This window comes from Eutrigla gurnardus, assembly GCF_963514095.1.
Source record: "Eutrigla gurnardus genome assembly, chromosome: 17".
NCBI lineage: Eukaryota > Metazoa > Chordata > Actinopteri > Perciformes > Triglidae > Eutrigla > Eutrigla gurnardus.
Genome location: NC_139928.1, coordinates 5395765 through 5416823, shown reverse-complemented (window position 1 = coordinate 5416823; position 21059 = coordinate 5395765). Strand labels below are relative to the sequence as shown.

The 21059-nt window shown below is 43.3% G+C and overlaps 1 long non-coding RNA gene across 1 annotated transcript; it reads left to right on the top strand.

Moving 5' to 3' along the window:
* Window positions 1-7383: 7383 nt before the first annotated feature.
* Window positions 7384-20420, top strand: LOC311027698. Its single transcript, XR_014598623.1, has 3 exons — window positions 7384-7679; window positions 8068-8138; window positions 20330-20420. It is a non-coding gene; the product is annotated as an uncharacterized lncRNA (long non-coding RNA).
* The last annotated feature ends 639 nt before the right edge of the window (window positions 20421-21059 follow it).

Below are 21059 nucleotides of genomic sequence, written 5' to 3'. Positions count from 1 at the left end.
TAATATCAATACATGGGGGGAAAAGAGCTCAAATGTACGACGAGAAAATCCCCTTTAACTGCTACTTTTCAAGAATATTCCTCTGGTGCGTACCTCACTTTGTGCTACAGGACGCCATCTTTGCTTTGACCTACATTCTTGACGCTCATCCGTTCATACATGTTACCATAGGGATGTGCGTTGGAGGTGGTGGTGCAGAAGCAGACTCTGAAAAATGCCCTGAGAAAGTTTCCCAGCCCGGCGATCGCACTCGGAGCTGCCGGAGGCTCTGCACAGCTGCTTACTGCGGGAAGAAAACACAAATCCTCTGTGCAGCCTCTCTGGGAGGTGGGGATGTGGTTTCAGATCTGTGAGACGGGATGGACATGGAGATGAGATGGAGGTGGAGGTGGAGGTGGAGGTGGAGGTGGGATAGAGGTATAAAATGGAGCTGAGAGTCAGTCTGCACCTCAGACGGTCGGGGCTCGTACTGTGTCATTCCGGTCCCTGGCCTCTCATTGGAGGGTGACATGAAAGCAGCCTGCAGGTGAAACTAGACGATGACTCAATCACAGAACCCCACATCGCAGTGAGAGCAACATGCAGACCCATATTTAGCATCAAATCTATTTCAATTAAAGATTTGAATCGTAGTTTGTATGTGAGTGGGCGTAGTCATGGTGACATCACCCATTGGTTTCTGGACTACAGTTTGAGCTTAGCATTTTGGCCGTGGCCATCTTGCTTCATTTTTGCAACCAGTGAAGGAAGTGACCATATTTGGACTGTGGAGGAGCGACAGGTGAACCTGATTTACACAAACGGCTGAGTGGCAGCCTCACTGGATCTGGATCCATCTGGATTCTGGTGTGAAGCTCATAATTAAAGGTCAACTTTATAGCCAAGTCATCTTAGATGATGTATTTTTTGTTGGCTAGCCATAGAATTTAGCATCGCACTGGTTCCCTCGACAAACAGGCAATTGGAGATTCTTTTTTGGATTATTGCAGAAAATAGCTCTACGGCAAAAAAAAAAAAAAGCTTGTTTTTTTGCTTCCCGGCTGATAAAAAGAGTCGCTGGATAAAACACATCTGGTGAGATAGCGTTACATTTATGTATTGAACAAATTAGCAAGCTAGTTGGCTAAGGTAACGGCTGTGTAGTTTCAAGGTGAGAAATGTAGTTCACTGAGCGGTTTAACACAAAATGAAACCTACAAGCTGCCTACACACGACTACTACAAATGTTCTTGACTTGCAAAATTAGAAATAAATAACACGAAACGGGATAAAAAAAATGATTTGTCTCTCACCATAAATATCCTTTCCAAAATAATATCCCAGGGAGGTCTCCCGATGTGGAGGGTAAGTATGAAGCTGGAACCATGAGTGAATAAGTGTATTTCCCATAATGTCAGACTATTATTCCTGCTTTTAACCTCAATGAGACTATAATTCCACGCCCAGTTCTTGTGTTCAGGAACCTCAATCCTGATTGACATCTGATATTTAAAAACAGTCGGATTTGGGCCTCGTTTGGTCGAGATGGCATCCGTGTGTGTTTAGACTCCGTCTCCCACACTCAGCAGCAGCAGCCACACCGAGTGCAGGAACCCTCTGGGGAGTCTTACTGATTTCCTGTCCAGAGGAGAGAGTCAGGAGAGAGAGACGATGGGTCGAGAGAGGCCAGCGAAGAACAAATCAGGTGTCGAATGAATGCATCGTCGGCTGCGTGAGACCTGGGAGGTTGACCTTCCTCGCCTGATCACAATGGCGGATAACCCCTCCTCATCCTCTGCTGTCGGTGGACTGAACCCCCAAGGGGATCATTAAAGGTTCATCTCTTCAAGAAGTACTCACATCACGCTGCCCCCTCCCCCTCTGAATCATATCTGCTCGGCCATATCTTCCTCCTCCACATGCTCTAATTTTGCTCTCGAAAAAAAAAATCTCTCTGTTGAGCTTTTTTTCCTTTTTTTCAGTTTTGTGTTGCAGTTTCATCCACAGAAACATATTTTGCAACCACAACTAATATACTCTAAGCTAAACAGTACTCAATGATGAATATCCTGATCAATCATTAATCCATATTCCCTCCAATGGCCACGCAAACCAAAACTAAGCACCAAATCTTTGATGATGATACATTATATTTATATAAGTAATTCACATTCAGTTCATGAAACACAACAGGAAGTTATTTTTCTTCATGATCAGTCACTACTGAGATGACTTCAACACTTAGCTGTAACGTTGACCTTGAATTATGAAGTTAACTTTGTTAGCAGCTTCACACCAGAATCCAGATGGATCCAGATCCAGTAAGGGTGCTGCTCGGATTGCCGCTCTGCTGCTTGAGTTTGTCAGATCCACCCGTCGCTCCTCCACAGTCCAAATATGGTCACTTCCTGTCACTGGTTGCAACAATCCAAAATTGGGACTTGAACTTGTGGCTTTAAGCCATATTTGACGGGTGAAGTCACCATGACTACGTTCACTTTTAATATGTCAAACTAATATATCATAAATTGTGTATTTAAATAATTTGATAGTTTAGACTAAATCCTCTTAAATGCTGCTAATTTCCGACCTAAAACCCTTTTTGTTTCTTGATTTTGAATGAATTTCTAAGCAATTATGACAAACGGTTCCCCATGACTGGAATTTTGACGCTCTTCTTAATGTTCAAAACACATGTTTTGTGTAATCCAAACGCCTCTTCTTCTTTTTTAAAGATTTTTTTTAAGATGCACAAATGGATTTGGTATCAACTTTTCTTGACCAGAGAAATTATTCATTATTCAGGAATGCTGTAAATGATTAATGCTGACTTTTTTTTTTACGACTTTTTAAAAATCAAATCTCCTCATGTGCACTTTCATCGTGAGGTCTGAACACACACACACACACACACACACACACACACACACACACACACACACACACAGACACACACACTAATACAGAAAACCCCACATGTTTAATTCAGTGTGCTGCGCTAAATTGATCTCCAGCCGTGTATTGATTGTAAGTTTAGTGAAGGTATTGATCTATTGATACAAGCTCCTGCAATAAAACGCTCCGCAGGCAAAGCTCAAGCTAAATCCCTGTAACCGTACACCTGCAAGGACCTTCTGACTGTCATGTGTTTTTGCTGCGAGCTGCAATATGTCTATAATAATGTGAGCTGTATATTCAATGATTACCGGGTTGTCTTCAGTGAGGGGAACAGCTGGCACACAGTTGGGTAGATGAGTGCCAACTCCTCTGGCTATTTCTGCAGAGACCAACATGTAGCTTCTCCATCTGCGGTCCCTCCACAGCGTTTCTGCTGAACTCAGGTCAGATTCATTTTACACACTTTGACAACATTTGTCCGCATGAAAATTGACGATAACTTGAGTCCGACTGCAGAGGTTCAAAAAGAGCACAACTTTATCTTTTAACCTGCGAACACTGAGTTCCTCCACTTCTCAGGCTGAAAACGTCTTTCTACATGCTGCTGTCTATTCAACAGCACGTTATTCAGAAAGCTTGTAACAATACATGCTAAAAATCCTGTGGATGACGCTGGGCAGATTAGCAGCAAACAACAGAGGACACTGAGGTCATGTCCTTCACTTAATGTGTGGAAATAATCTGTTTTATACATTTCTATTTCTTTTTTTCTCTTTTGAGTATCACATTTAATAAAATCAATTAAATTAAATTCACACAGGTACAAACTTTCTTTAAATGGGTCTGCATGGATTTTTGTAATGTATACATTAAAAAAAGACCATGTTGTCTAAAAATGTATTTATTCCCTGCTCTCCAAAATAAAACGAAGCCCAGACTACCGTCGTCGATACAACCACAGTATTTTAAAATCCGCGCTGCTGGACTCATTCAATCATGAGGGAAACTCTGGGACACATTACGCCTTTATATAAAGAATGAATTTGCATAGATATGAATAAATAAGATGCTCAAAGTGAATCCAGCTTCACATTGGCCAGAGAGGGATCATTGTCGTATTATAAAAGGACAACATTAGAGGCTGCAAAAAGAAAGACCAACACTTGACCTTCAATATGGTTCAAGTTTTCAATTGAGTGTCATTGAATTTGCCCGGGGAAATTTTGAATAAGAAAAGGATGGAGCTTTTTAAGGGACATCCCGTTCACTCTGAACCTTTAAAACCTGCGTGGAGGCTGAAACGCGTTGACAAGAAACACGCTTTATTGACTGCCTGCTGACCTGTGAGGTCACATGAGTGATCTCTTATTTCTTCCACCGACACGCTCGTGTGCATATCTCTATGCATGTCTCTCATGCTGTAGCTCATGTTGCTTCTGTGGGGTTAACATGGTTGCTGCCTGTAGCTTTTGCATCGGTACATATTCGCTGCCGAGGAGTAGAAGCCACGGGCTTGAGGCAGAGCGCCGTAGAGATTTGCATTTTATGTTTCCTCTCTCGGCAGCGAGCGATGGAGGCGAAAGGCCTGAGCCACGAGGCCAGCCCGAGAATGGGGAACAAGCATCTGCTAATTTCCAGGCAAGGAAAAAAAAAATCATGATTAACACGTTAGATGTATATGGGCTGCGGTTGTCATGGTAACTGATGACACCGCATTATCACTTGGTGCTTCTGCATCCTCCGCCCTCCCTCTTTCCTCCCATTCATCAAGCAGCCATTGAGCAGCTCCAAGCAAGGAGGAAGGGGGAGGGCAACCTCAGCTAAACTCATATTAAACTCCTATTTATTCACAGAAGAGAGTTCACGCTCTTTTATTAGTGCGATATTAATCCGGAAAGTCAATTACTGTGATAGGATGATTACACATTACAATGAGGGAATGGTGGGCCTGGGAAATCATTTGTTATTGCATCAAATCATAGCTTTGTAAATGGCTGTTTGCTTTATTCTCTTTTAAAGGGTCAGAAATTTGACCAGCGACATTCCTTTCCAGAAAATACTGTTCCCATCGAGCCACAGAACCCACTATTCAGAGGGACTATTATGGGATTATTGATGGGTTTTTTTGAGAAAGAGAAAGGCAACCCCCACCTATCCTGCATTTTCATCTTGTATAGCTGATGAGCCTTAAAATGCTGTTTAGTAAGGGCTTTGATATGAAGCAAAACTGTATCCACAACCTCTCTGTCCTTACTGCTAAACCAGTGGATTGTTGGATGCTAACAAATTCTCATTAGATACCATTCGCTGTTAGCTGGCGATGAACTTCTTCTAATAACATGAAAGAATTAACGTCACTCCAATGTTAAATCGAGAATCCAAAGCATGATAAAAAAATACACAATGACCAGCCAAAGCAAACAAAAAGGGCATTGCAGCTAGCTAAACAACTAAACAGTAGGCTAGGTGGCAAGTGTTATGGTTTGTGGTGGTGTTGATGTTTACAATAAAAATATGTGTTCAGTCAAATATTAACACAATGGGGAAGACCTGCACCATCCAGACCTGAGACATCCAGACCTGAGACATCCACCTGCACCATCCAGACCTGAGACATCCACCTGCACCATCCAGACCTGCACCATCCAGACCTGAGACATCCAGACCTGAGACATCCACCTGCACCATCCAGACCTGAGACATCCAGACCTGCACCATCCAGACCTGAGACACCCAGACCTGAGACATCCACCTGCACCATCCAGACCTGCACCATCCAGACCTGAGACATCCAGACCTGAGACATCCACCTGCACCATCCAGACCTGAGACATCCAGACCTGCACCATCCAGACCTGAGACATCCAGACCTGAGACATCCACCTGCACCATCCAGACCTGCACCATCCAGACCTGAGACATCCAGACCTGAGACATTCACCTGCACCATCCAGACCTGAGACATCCACCTGCACCATCCAGACCTGCATCATCCAGACCTGAGACATCCAGACCTGAGACATCCACCTGCACCATCCAGACCTGAGACATCCAGACCTGCACCCTCCAGACCTGAGACATCCACCTGCACCATCCAGACCTGCATCATCCAGACCTGAGACATCCACCTGCACCATCCAGACCTGAGACATCCAGACCTGAGACATCCAGACCTGAGACATCCAGACCTGCACCATCCAGACCTGAGACATCCACCTGCACCATCCAGACCTGAGACATCCAGACCTGCACCATCCAGACCTGAGACATACACCTGCACCATCCAGACCTGAGACATCCAGACCTGCACCATCCAGACCTGAGACATCCACCTGCACCATCCAGACCTGCATCATCCAGACCTGAGACATCCAGACCTGAGACATCCACCTGCACCATCCAGACCTGAGACATCCAGACCTGCACCATCCAGACCTGCATCACCCAGACCTGAGACATCCACCTGCACCATCCAGACCTGCATCATCCAGACCTGAGACATCCAGACCTGAGACATCCACCTGCACCATCCAGACCTGAGACATCCAGACCTGCACCATCCAGACCTGAGACATACACCTGCACCATCCAGACCTGAGACATCCAGACCTGCACCATCCAGACCTGAGACATCCACCTGCACCATCCAGACCTGAAACATCCAGACCTGAGGTATCCACGTCTGCGACCACGTGTTCTCAGGAAAATAAAAATACCTGAGCAAACCATTCACTAAAAAATAATAAAGAACACAAAAATGGAAATGTTCCAGTAACGATGATTTCTGGTTCATGTAATTGAAAAGTTTGATTTTGTGGTGCTTCCTGGTTTAGACCTGCTTGTAAGGGGTGGAGAATTTGAGGCACTCTCACCGGCAGTTTTTGTAAATACGAGGGAATATAGAATTAGGGCAGTTAAGCTTTTCCTCCAAACCTTTTGTCGGGAACGCCCACTTTCCCCATGCCCCTCCCACGAGCATATCAAACGCACAACCTGCCTCTTTCCGCTCATGTGACACACAATCTGCGATGTTACCCAAGTGCGCCCTGTTTCTAAATACCATTCCATGTTTTTACACGCTTGTTGTGAAAGGATTGGCCTCAAGTGGGCGCAATTATGTTAGTAAATCTAGCCCAATATATTCTGTGCATTAATATTCAGTGCGGCGTTTACGGTCTGCGCATTTAATATTAAACTGTGCTAACGGTCATATTTCCATTAACCGGTATGTGCGCATGTATCGGGAAGTTACCGACCGCTACTCGGCCAATCAGAACCGACTGTAACTGTCCCGCTCCGGGGATTGGTCGGTCACTTCCAGCACTTGAGGAATACTAAACGTGGGTTAGTGCCGCGTTGCCCAATCAATGACTCGGCCACAGCGGACCTGTGTGAGCGAGAGAGATAGAGAGACATAGAGATAGAGATAGAGAGAGACAGAGAGAGAGAGAGGGAGAGAGAGACAGAGAGAGAGCAGTTTGCGTCGGAGAGGCGGAGGGATCAACATGAGCGCTGTACGTGGAGCCGTTGAGCATCACAGAAATTCACCGCAGCGATAAAAAAAAAAAAAAAACCGAAACAACGCGACTGATACTCGACAGATCTATTTTTTAAACGCTTTTTTTCTACGTCTCCTTCGTGTTCTATTTTGTACTGGAGGGGGAAACGGCGAAGCGAGGCTTTCACTGCGGCTAATCAATGTTCTGCTTCCAGACCTGGGAATTACAATGAAACATGTAGGTGACACGTTTTCCCTCAAACGCCAGGAATCCCGCTAGCGAAGACGACGGAGAAGAAAGCAGGTAAACACACCTAAACATTGTGAAAGAGGCGTACAAATAATGTGAACTGAAGTGGTACGCTGGTGCGTAACTTGAAAGATGTGTTTAGCAAAAGGAGAAAAAAAGGGGGTTAACGTGAGTGTCGTATTTTCACCAAAACAACCCTAGTCCAGCCTAATATTCTTTTTGTTTTATTGGAATACCTGACAGATTATTTTAACTTAAAGGCGTCAAATGATGCCACATTTTCACTGCTAGGGCGCATGTGTGGCACTGCAATGTTTGCGCTTTATTGTTGAGCATCCATTGATTTATTGAAAGGGGGGGGGGGGGGGGGGGGTCTGTTATCTCCACCGCATTTGAGTTCAATTCATTCGAGGCACTGTTTTCTTCTCGGACTCTTCCCAAGGAGGAGACATGGTGACGGGTGCAGCATCTATAGGATCAGCATCCTCTCTGTGGAGCTACTGCGTAAAACAGGTATTCTTTTCCATTTTTGTATTTTTTGATTATGTTACTGCCTTCATTCCGTCGGTGTTGTGCTGCTGTAGTATGTCAAACAGGCAACAGATATTAATAAAAAAAACAAAAAAACATGTTTGATCATGGGGCTGTTGTCCTCATCTGCTGCCATTCACACACGTACAATACAGTAACGCCTCGGCATAATGCAACAAAACCCTCCCATTTTGTGTCTCACGGTGATGCCCTGAATGCAGCAGCAGCAGCATCCATACGTGGAGTCACCTAGAAGCTTAAAACAATGGATTTTTCTTTTTTTATGTATTTGTATGTGTGTGTGTGTGTGTGTGTGTGTTGCCATATCAGAGTCATGAAGTAAAAAGACGGATCACACACATGCATTAACACACACACACACACACACACACACACGAGTGCGGCTCCAATGTGAGCATATTTGCCTCATGAATGCTAATGCCTCATGCTAATGCAGAGAAACACTGCAAACTCTCCTCTGCACTGCCGCCTCACGGCCTCACAGGTGCTCAGGTCTAGCCTTACCTAACTTACCGTGGCTTTTTGGGCATGCATGCGTGTAGGTGTCTGTGTAGGCGCATGTTTGCGGATGATATCACCTTGCATATGGTTGCAGGGCCATGTGTGTGTTTTTGTAATCAGGCTTTTCTTTTTAGAGCTGCAGCACACTTCCTCCGGCCTCACTGGGTTACTAAAGTGAGGGTACATCAGAGACGTGCTTCACATCCACCATCACTGAGTCACTTAGAATTGGGCACGTAAAACAAATTCTGGTGTGATATTTAACTTGCAGCAAAGTGGCTCATTAAATTTAAGCCTGATACGCTTTAAATCTGTAAAAATAGGGGAAAATCGCAATTTCCCAGAGCCCAGTGTAATGTCTCGGAAATTGCTCGTTATATCTGATTAACAGTCCAAAACCTCAAAGCAGATAGAATAAAGCAGAGTCAAGATGATTTTTTTTACATTGGATTACATGGATTCATCTAGTAATTGTTTAGTCTAAGATGTCTGGAAAGAATGTTCTTTAAATTAACATTTTGTCTGTCCAACAGTCAAAAAAAAAAAAAAAAAAAATCTAACCATTTTCAATTTACGGTGATTTAAAACCAATCAAGGCAGCAGATCCTCACATTTGAGGCCGAAACCAATTAATGCTCAACGACTTAATTGGTAAGATTATTGTAGATTGATTTCCTCCAATACTATAAATGTAAGATTTCTACATCAGTCTCCTCAGAAGAGCGGATCCTTCTTCTGAGAGCAGCTCTTTCAACACCAGCATTTAACACGAACACTAAAGGTCCTTTTCCCGACGAGGAAGCGGCAGCACTCTGCAGACCGCAGTGCAGGACACGTTTGAGTGAGGGGCATCACTGCCGTTACAGATGCGTCCGGCCTCCTGCTGCCGCTGAATGATCACACTTGCAAGCTTTTTGTGGCTCTGTGTTGAGTGAAATCAACAAGTTGACGCCCACTCTCTGTGGGGGGGGGGTGCTGAAAGGTTTTCTGGGAAACGCAGGGAATCACTGACTGAAGTGGAAGCGGATGAGAAAGTAGAGACCAAGTTGATAACAAGAGCACATCACAGGTGGATGATGTAAGAGTTTCAAAGTATCAGAGGGGGAGGGCGTGTTCTTAAAACACCTCAGCAGAGTATCCCGGATCCAGGTGCATTGTGGGTGATAACTTTTAAACACGGTTTAGTGTTGGGTGACATTGCGTATGTTTGCTGTGCTCGCGGTGGAGGAGGCGGATCGTTTGCAGCCGTCATGGTTGTGTTATGAGTCAGCGGTGATTAATGTGATAGGTGGTGGTCAGGCTTTGTGTTCACCCCAGAGAACCAGCAGGAAATGGGTTTGCGTATGTAGACAAACGGCCTTGACTGTGTTGTGGGGGGGCTCAGGTGTTCACATCATCAAATGACTGACGGTTCTCCCAGCACACACGACAACCTTCAGGAGGAAGTAAATGCCTTTTTATGTAATGTTTTTTTTGGATTAAACGTTTCAGTTTGAATGGTGATGTGGCTGACCTGGTTGTAGACTGTTATACTGGAGCCCATTCAGAGCCTGCATGGCTGGACAGGCTGCTATTTAGAGTCAATCGCATTCCTTATGCAAGGACGGAGTAGAACACAGGCAGCGGTTCCACTCGCCCTTCCAATCCCATCACACCATTCACTGTCACGTCTGTGCGCTTCGTGATCCGGACCGCATGCCGAGGCACACACAGGAAAACCGGGGCCGGAGCACAGCTGAGACCTGCTGTCTGAGCCGTGTTAAGTAACTGCTGAAGAAAACCAGACAGTTCCTGGTTTTGTTGCTTCAAAATAAAGGCTCTAAAAGAACACGTTTTACAGGGAACAATTTATAGAATGTTTATTGCCAAATTAGCGGATCTTTATTTGCGGCAATTAATTAATTAAATTAAAATAACTACTAATATTGCAGAGAGGAACAGTGAGGAAAAATAACATGTTATGACTTTATCTGGTATCTTCTCCCAACTTCTATGTCTTCCCCTTTTCCTGGCCCGACTTTTGGCGGGCGCCGTTGTTTGTTGTTGACTTGTTTTGTCGGTTCTGCGTGCCAGTGTCACCGTCTCAGCGAAGCCACCAAGTGCCTCTGTTTAAAGCGAAAGCGTTGGGCGAGCGGTTAGTCATCGGTCTCGGGCCTGGAGTTGTGTACGACTGGCATGTCGGGAGCTGCAAATGCTCCTCGCTGGACTGACACCTTCCAGTTGGCCGTGAGGGAGGTTTTATTTATTCATTTAGTTTTCTCCCTCCCAGTCACATGAACCACCTTCAACACCCCACTGCTGCACACGCACGACAGCAAAACATCAAGTGTAATTTATACTTTCTGCTGCTGCCACTAAGAAGGGAAAAACACATCCACCACCGTTTCCATGGGAGGGGAATAATTATGGCCTCGATCAGATCGACTAATTATGCAGTTGATTATCTTTTGGAGGAAATATTCAAAGTGGTTTCGCAGGCGACTAACGGCAAATAAATCTGTGTGATATCTCGCAGTCGTCATCCGCTGTGGTTTTCACTCTCCGCTTCGCAGCTATGATGAGAGCATATGGGTGCGATAAACTGAGAGCGCGTGATGCAATCAATCACATTTACATATCGCATGACAGTATTGATTCAACGTTTGCTGATTGATTAAACGTTTATCCTTTATAGAAGAGGTCATTAACACAGAATTATTGACTGTTGTTCTTAATGAGACCATTATGCTCGCCTGCTTGGTTCATTTACTGAATTTTTGATTTCAGTTGTGGGAATTAATTTGCCGTCACTCTGGCGTGTCCCACGCTCCTGTAACTGCGTCTTGAGCCTAGTTCCTATCTGTGAAAATGCACTGAAAGCGTCTTGAGCTCACCTATTGATGTCCACCTATTGTTTTTAAATGGCTGAACACGGCGAAGGTGTAGTGAGGCGTGCCACACTGCTTTGAAGCCCTTACTCCAACCTCAGCTGTTGGTACTAAACACAACGTTCCCTTTCTCACTTGATGCTCACTCCTTTTTGTTGCCGCGTCGTCATTAAACGCTATGGAACGCTGCGAGCCTGAGACGGCAACGGAGGTCATCACCGAGGCTCTTTGTAAATGTAGCGAGGCGGAAACGACGGTGGCGGTTGAAGACGCGTTACCAGGGCGACTAATGACTTCATACACACCCTCATGTTCTCTCTCTCTGTCTCTCTTTCGCTCTCTCTCTCTCTCAAAGTAAATATAAGAACTGTTCTGGCATTTTGAAGTGTCAGTACTTGGTATCGGCAAGTACCCAAATGTTAGTACTTGTACATGTACTCGGTCTGTGTCGGGGCATCCCTAGTTGCCACGCTTGTTGCTCCCGTTAAACGTTGCTGGTGTTGCGATGGGACCAGAATAGTCCGTTGTTATGTGTTGTCAGTGTTGCAGCATGATGTAACGACTGAGTATTCACTGTTAAGGGAGTGCAGGTCATGAGAGTTTTTCGGATGCTCTGAGGAGACGGCGAAGCCTTTCGTAATCTGAGTCATCAGAGCTTCTCGTCGGTGTTCCCGAACTCGAGGACTCTCCAAATCGATGGCTGTTGCCTGCATCCAGAGCGTTAAAAGGATCTCGTCTAAGAGTAGATGAGGGTGACCTTCACGCTGCACAGGCAGGCTTTTTCTACTGTCGATGATGCAGGGATTCCTATTAATGATCTGTCCTGTGGTATGTGAACAACCTGTGTTGTAGAACTGAAATGTTATTAGATTGTTAGATAACTGTTGGATTCATGCAGAACAAGTAGAATACTCTCAGGAAACGGGGTTTAGCTTCGTCAGAACATTGACAACAGTTTTAGTTGTTGTTCATTTTGAATAAGTCATCAAGCAACTATTCCAGCAAATACAGGTTGCAAGTTAGTATTTGAGAAAAAAGTTTGTAGTGTAAGGTGTAGAAAAAAATATTGCTTTTGTATGGAAATGTGAGTATAATGTACAGAATGTTTACATTTGGTAGAGATCCGCAACTATTTCGACTTGTTGAAATGTTAAACTATCAAGCAAAGATGTCAAAATGTTTTATAAAAGAAACAAAACAAAAAAAAACTCAAAAGGGTTAGCTGATTATTTGTTGGAAGTCATTTTCAAGAAAAGAATTGGAAATATTTACTCGTTCCAGTGCCTCAAATGTGATGATTTGCTGTGAATTATATCATTTAAAATAGAACGTCTTTGGTTTTTTGACTTGGTCAGTCCCAGTTTCTGCTTTTGCCACAAGAATAGTTTAATAATGAATCTGAATCGTTCCTACTCGGAGCGCTTTGACTTTGCATTGTAACTCTGAAATGGGATAGTAGTTGTTTTGTCTTGTTCCATTTTATAAGTTTTTATTTGGCCTTAAATCTGTTTCCCCTGAGGATTTAGGAAGTTTTATTTAAATGTGACGGCGTGAACTGACGTCTGTTTAAAGGACTACAAAATGCAATAAAACACTGCAAACACACTACTTTACAGAGTTTAGTTTACCTTGTTTGTATTTAAGATGTAATCCGTTTTTGTCGAACATGATGCAAACGCCAGATTACTGGACTCCGGCTGAAGTAAAGCGTTAGGACTAGGGCTGGGTATTGTGGCCAATTTCTTAAATCGATTCGATTTCGATTCATAAGGTCCTGAACCGCTTAATCACGATTCGATTCGATTGGCTCTTACATAATGAAAATGGCTCAACTGTGTTACAAAATACAGATGTACTTTATTTTTTGCTCTTCACCATAAACAACACAAGTGTCACAAGTTCTGCCGACTCTCTGCATTTTGGTTAGGATGTCGTCTTTCACACATGTATACATCATGGGGATAACGGTTTCAGTCAGATGTTTACGTTGCACCATAACGTAGTGTGGATCGAGCACCTGAACGAGCCGCTTGAAGCCTTCGTTTTCCACTACCAAGTACGGGCGTCAATATTTGCAAACAAAAGTTGCGATGGCCTCCGTTATCTTTATGGCCCGCGGAGAATCGGCAGAATCGGCTGGTAATGTTAGTGATTCCCTCAGTTTCTTTTGTTTTGCCCCGGGCGGCTTGTTGTCGGAAGCTAACGTTAGCGTAGTGTGATACCTTGTCAACTGGTTTCTGAGGTTTGTAGTATTTCTACAATAACTGACCTCCGCTTGGCAGATCTTTCAAACCACTTTGGTTTTATCCGGCTCTTTGTCCTTTGTTGTTTTAAATCTGAAATGGTTCCAGACGTCAGACTTAAGTTGGGACGGCTTGCTGAGCGGAGTTTTACCTGCGTCAGCCATCTTGCGCGCTTGTGCGCATGAATGAACGTCAACCGGACGTAACCGCACCACTGCTGCATCACGCACGAGGGGTAAACTTCATGGGGAAAAATCCATCTCATGCCCTATGAATCGATATTGCAAAATTTAAATGAAATCGATTGAATCGATTTTTTTACCCAGCCCTAGTTAGGATATTATGTAGTGTCGTTCTGATGAGAGGAAGCTTAGGCCTTCTATAATACACCTCGCTCCACACTATCATCTGGAAACCAGGCGGCACTAATGGATTTTTATTTTGAAACCAGTTTTATTCCACCATCACTGTGTCAGGACCAAGGGCAGTGCGTTGACCTTTATGGGAAGAGTTCACAGCAGCAGCCCCCCCCCCCCCCCCCCCCCCCATCCCTTGTATAATGCAGAGCCATACTGTCGCTGCTGCTACATGCCCGTATTCACTGGCACATTTCCCAGCATGCTTCAGAGAGTTGAATAGCGATGAGAGGAAGCAGAGAAGGGTTGAGAACAGCGTTTAAGAGGAGAAAGAGAGGACGGGTCAGACGGAGAAGATGAGAGGTGGAGGAGGAAGATGGTGAATGAGGGATGAAGAGATGAGACACGCTGCCGTGAGATGACGGACGGCATCGGCGTGGACGCCAGCCAGCCGGAGTGACTGACTCTCTTTGTGTTATGTTACATAAAAAAACACATGGGACACTGATACAAAAAAAAGCAAAAAGTAGGAACCACGGGAACAAACGTCTTTTATTTTTTTATCTCCCCTCGTGTTTCTTCTTTTTTTTTGTTGCTTTCTCTCTTTTCATTGCTGCAGTGCTATTCTGAGAGAGATGCTTGAGCCCACACACCAGGGAGGGAGGGAGGAGTGAATGGATGGAGGGATGGAGGGAGGAGAGATGGCATGCATGTGTTATAGGGGGGGGGGGGGGGTCTGCCTGTCGGGGGGCTTCATGTGTTCCTACAATGGAAGGTCAGGCAGGCATGCAGCAGTGAGACAGATGCACATATACAGGACACTAAGCATGGAGGCACATGTAGCGGCTAGCTATATGGTTGAAGGCGATATCAATACGATTATTTTTAATATGTCAATACATAAAAGAAAATGGCACATGTATGCATCATCATGTATGAAGTAATCAATTTCAGGGCTGCGAGTAACTAACGATTCTTTTCATCATTGATTAAACTGTCAGTTACTCTTATTTTTAATCGACGAATTGTTCGGCATGTAAAATATCAGATATGGTGAAAAGTGCTCTTTTGTCTGAGCAGCAGAACAAAAATACTTCAAATAAAAAATAAAAAGAGGATACTCATCACACATGTGAAGACTTTAAAAGCGTATTTTTTATTTCTTAATGACTTGCTTTGAATGATTAAATAGACAACATAACCTTGTTAAATGATGATAATATGATCACAATACCTTCCCACAACTTAAATATTACAAGAAACTAGAACTAGAACTTAAATATATACTGGATGTCACAATATCACAAATTTAGTAATACTAGTGAAATTCCACAATTCTCGTTACCACGTTCAGAGCCAATGTTGGGATTTTAAACAGGCCATCATTCACTCTATATTTTATTGTTGTGAAAACAACTGTATTTATTCAGGTTTCTTGCCAAACACTATATTCCACAAGTTCCCATTTGAACACATCGTGAGTACTTTTAATTTACCTTCACTAAATACATATTTTACAGAATAGAGCTTGAATGCATCGTAACGAAAGTCAGTGCACCCCCCCATTAGCGGTTAGCTCCACAGGCTCACTTACTCCCGTTAGCTTTCCTCCTGCCAATTTCATTTCTTAATGCAGACGTGTAGAGAGATATAGAAGCAAAACAATCGTTTTAATGCAAAATTTGCCCTGAATAGTAGCGCTTATACTGGTTGATGCATTCAGTCCCTCCTGCACAACAATGCATGCATGCATGTGTTTGTTCCGCTGCTCCAGAGAGCGCTTACGCATCTTAAGTCCCTCCGTAACCCGGGGTTACCGGCTCCATATGTGCTTCCTGAACTATAGGTCGTCAGGTTGCCTGTAGATGACTGCACAATATGGCAGCATGCTGACAGACTGGCATCACGTCTGTAAATGTTCGAGTCACTGCGGGAAGCATTACTCATGCTTTTCTGTTTTGTATCGCTTCAAATAACAGTGTTTGTGAAGTGCATCTTCTGTGGGATTCCTGTGGTTTCCTGGAGATCAGAACAGATGTGCCGTTAGCGGACAGTCCCATAAATCACCACCCACATCTGCCAAAAAGGATTGATAGAACATGAATCTACAATTAAATACTAGTCCCTAGCATTCCAAACATAGACCCCGCCCCATTTACCATGTGGGTGGAAGAAGAACTCTTACCTAAAGTTATACTACAGTGTTAGTATGCTATAATAGATATAATGATATAATAGTCAGTTATAAGTACAAGTTGAAAATGTTACCGGGGAAAAGTACAAAAATCAAAATCTACTTAAAGTACCCTGAAAGTGAAAGTACTCGTAATGTAGAATGGTCCATTTCAGAATAAATTACGCTACATTATATAAATGGTTTTAAATATTAAAGAAATAATATGCTCATCACTTAAATGTTGCAGCTGGCTTCTATACTTAATAATCATATACTACTTAATACAACATATACGTCACCTAATAAACTATGGTGTGTTTTAGGGACACATAAATATAGTGGAGTAAAAAGTACTAATTTCCCTCTAATATTTAGTATAGTAGAAGTATGAAATGGAATACAATAAAAACACTCAAGTAAAGTACCTAAAATGTGTACTTATATTACATTAAACCACTGCTGAAGCACACAGTTCTTCATAGATCTAGTCCAGATTAATGCAACTTTAAAGTGACTAAATGTCCTCCCTGTGGGAGCATGCTGCCTGACCCCCCTAGAAGGTCCGAGGTCCACCCACCACAGTCTCACAATATCCTGTGGAAACACTGAAATGGCTGATATGGATAGTACTCTACATGCTGTAGAATACCATAGTATCCTGGCAGATAGTGTTGGCGTGGAGGCAGAGCAGCAGGCATATGGGCAGCAAGACAAATCCATACATGTGTGAAGAACACGCAGCGAGACAAATGGCCAGACTCAGCAGGAAGGCAGAGCGAGACCACTGAAGGGTTTGTGTCGACGCAGGGATGGGAACCAGAAACAGACTCGGAGGGAAGAACAGGAACGCATGGCGGATGGAGGAGTTACTGAAGTGGCTCCGAGGCTTAATGGAGTTTTTAATTATTTCTCAGTGTGTTGGCTCTGCTGCTGTAACAACTCCATTTTCCTTTGGGGATTAACAACAGTGTTCTTTCTATCTATCATCTGGTAATGTTTCAGATTTGAATGTAAGCAACTCGGGGGGCGGGGCTCATCGGGTGCCTTTCCTGTTGTACAGGGGGGATAAAATACAAATATCTAGTAACTAATAATGTCAAAGTACCTCTTATGTACAGAAGGCTACCCGAGCAGTTTCCAGAAGTCTTTCCTCCAGCCTCTTAATTGTGCTCTCAAAGTGAATGCATTTCACTTTAAAATGTAGAAACTTTTCTTCCGAGGGAGCAGGCAGCCGAAGCCCCGCCCCCCCCCTAGAGAGTCTGGAGCCCACCCACCAGTCTCAAAGTCCTGTGGGGAATCACTGATGTATGCAAATGATGTACAGTAATTCGCCGTGCAGACAGCAGGGATTTGTGTCTGATGTATTTAGGTCGAGGAAGTGTTATTGTTGTATTCTATTTGGTTGGACCTACATACAAGGGCAGGAATTTCCTTCAATAACACACAGTCATAATCAAATGAAAATCCCATTAGTTTTCTTGCGTGACAGTGTTTTCTTATGCGTTACCACACCGGTATGAAAACAAAAACAAAAAAATAATAAACCTGCCACGGACTCTTCCTGTTTTAACAGCAGATCACATCAGATTAAGGAAGACACATGCACTCAAAATGTAATATTTAGTCTCTTCTGGAACACCATGTTTAAAAACATGAAAGCCTACGTGTATTCGTGCACATACATTGGTAATGGGATTATCTTTATTTATTTTTATTGAATGAATGCAGCCATTGCCTGGAAAGCCAGTGGAAGTTCAGCTGTTGGTCAGAGGGGGCTTCTGAATTACAACATGTGAGGGAGCGGGTTGGAAAGCATCGGAGGGTTGAGACACGGCGATGTGAAGCCAGGCTGTCGGGGCAGCAGAGAGGAAGTCGTTACAGGAATAGATCCGTCAACTCCTGAACCCCTGCAATCAGAACATCCTGTTCTCATATAGGATTTGTCTCCTCAGCTTACACTGATTTTTGTCTTTTTATTTTTTTTTTTAAGATCGACCTCTGATTTGGTTGTAAAACAACGCTTTACAAACAAAAATAAATCATACAACCCGTGCAGTCTAATCCAAGTCTTTGTGCTCACTGAGTCCCAAACATGGGAAAACGTGCATCTTCGCGAAAATCTTAGTATTTTTTTCACGTGGTGAAATTCGTGCATACAATTCATTGCAAAGATGCAAATAGACACATGTCGTCTGCAAATGACACAAATGTATTATTAAAAATGTTCGTGACACGAAAGCCTATCAGCATTGAGATTCTCCTCCTGTTATAATTGAATCATCGCAGATGGAGAGGTAAATAATAGTACTGTCTGTGGTACAAACAACAAGGTCGCAGCCGTATTTATGCCGAGATGATGTTATTTTAAGTGTTGATGGAGCAGCGCCTACCTTCCAACCCAACTCCATTCACAAAACAAGCAATTGAGACAGACGGACCTCACAAAGCTTGACATTGGACTTCCTATCTGAAAAATTCACTTTTTTTGAGAAAACAAAAAAAACAACTTGTTTTTTCTTGCAGAATACTATTTGTTAATCCCCAATGCATAACACTCTGTTTTTGGACTATTTTACTAAACGATATGTTACAGACTAGGTATTGTTAACCTTCCTTGTTCCCATCATCCAAAGTGAAATCTGCCAATCAGAAAATCCTGCAGATAGGAGGTTTTGATGTTTACTTTTCACTGTGTTATAATACAAAGGACTCTGCAGGAGAATGCTATCCTTTATTTTATTTATACTTATATGTATAAATTATGAGTTGTGAGATTTATCCCAGGTCCCCTCCCATTCCTAACGCTGCAGGCCTCATTCTGTTAACAGAGGATGGACACACACACACACACACACACACACACACACACACACACACACACACACACATCTGTGGTCTCTCCTTCCTCTGTCCTTCTGTCAGATGAGTCCATATGGCAGCTGTCATGTCTCCTGCTCTCTTTTTTATCAGAGTCAGATCACGGCTGCTCCCTTCTCCTCTGTCAGCTGATGTGTGTGTGTGTGTATATATATACATATATACTGTATATATATATGTATATATGTATACATATATACATCAAATTCAACATATGTGTGTGTGTTGTAGGAACTCGTATATGTGCTATATGTCCTTCAGCTAAAGCAGAATTTCAGGTTTAATCAAGCATTAAAGAAGCTACACTGAAAGCTGCTCAAGGCAAGAATATTATATAAACGTTGACCTCCCAGCCTAAATCACACACTTCCTGTTTCTTCAATTCTGATGTGTGTGTGTTGCCAAAAAGAGATCGGTACATCCCAAATGCAACCAAGTAAAAAGGACGATATAGTTGTGATGCAGTAATTGTGTAACACATAATGAATAACTAATGTAAATGTAGAGAGAATACTACTTGTTTATTCTAACCAACTAAATACTTTCCCCTTGGGACTATTCCAGTCACTTAAACATATCCAAGCAGCAGGGTGTGTGTGTGTGTGTGTGTGTGTGTGTGTGTGTGTGTGTGTGTGTGTGTGTGTGTGTGTGTGTGTGTGTGTGTGTGTGTGTGTGTGTGTGTGTGTGTGTGTGTGTGTGTGTGTGTGTGTGTGTGTGTGTGTGTGTGTGTGTTCTCCTCGTCCACCTGTTTCTGTGGAGTAAAAACATCACAGAGCAGCTGCAGTGAACAAGAATGAGCAGTGTTAGTGACATCACATTACAAGGATTCTGGGTATTGTAGTTAAACATTTCCAAGTAGTTGTCACTTGTTGCCATTTTGAGGTACAACAGTGCATCCTTACAGTCGGGGTTTTTTTTTTTTTTTCACCTTCACCTCAGTTTGATGATTGAGTGAATGTTTTAAATGTAATTTGTTTGGGAAGAGATGGAATACGTTATATGCTCGCACCTTAAACAGCAACGTTGACAAGACTACATGCATTATTATAAGGGCTGTTCAATTGTACTATTTGAATATTCAGATTTAGAATGTGTGGACAACCCTCACACATGTTGTGTTCTGGTTTTTCAGTGTGGAAGCTGGTGAGAGAAAGAGAGACTCGGAGGAGAAAACGTTGAAGTCACCGTGGACCTCAACAGGACCGCCCGGCACCGCATGGAGGTTTTCTGGAGGCTTTTCTCAGCTGCTTTCAAAGCCGAGGCTCCTCACTAACTCTTCCTGCTCCTTTTCCACTATTTTTACTTTGTTGTCTGGATTAGAGGCAACACAACAAAAAACCAACCTTTCCTTCTTGTCCGCTGTGCTTTGTTTTACACACGACCAAAACCAGGTGCCAAACTGACTGTCAAGAGAAGAAGCAAAAAAGAAATCTTTGAAACCATCACAAATCACAAGAAGTGTTTATTTCGTCATTAAGCTTTGAAAACCTGATTTAATTACAATTTAATTTGTCACCCGCTCAACTCACAAACACATTTCAACACCCTGCATCCCATTAAAATCCTATTTAATCTGGAAACATTCATCACAGCACACTGAAGAGATATTCTACCACACTTTATATCCATCGTCTTCTGGCTGTTTGCATAGCTGCTGTTCTTAATGCTGAAACTGTTTGACTGACGGGCAACGCAAGCCACGTCTAACCTGATAAATAGAGGCTTTATCCGCCGCCGCTGCTTCTATCTCAAAGGCTTGGAGATATACCGTCGTCTCACTCTGCGCTGTGAACACTGTTGACACTTTGCCTATCTCCTTCTTCCAGTTGCTTATATAAGAGGGGGCCTCTCGCTCTTTGTCG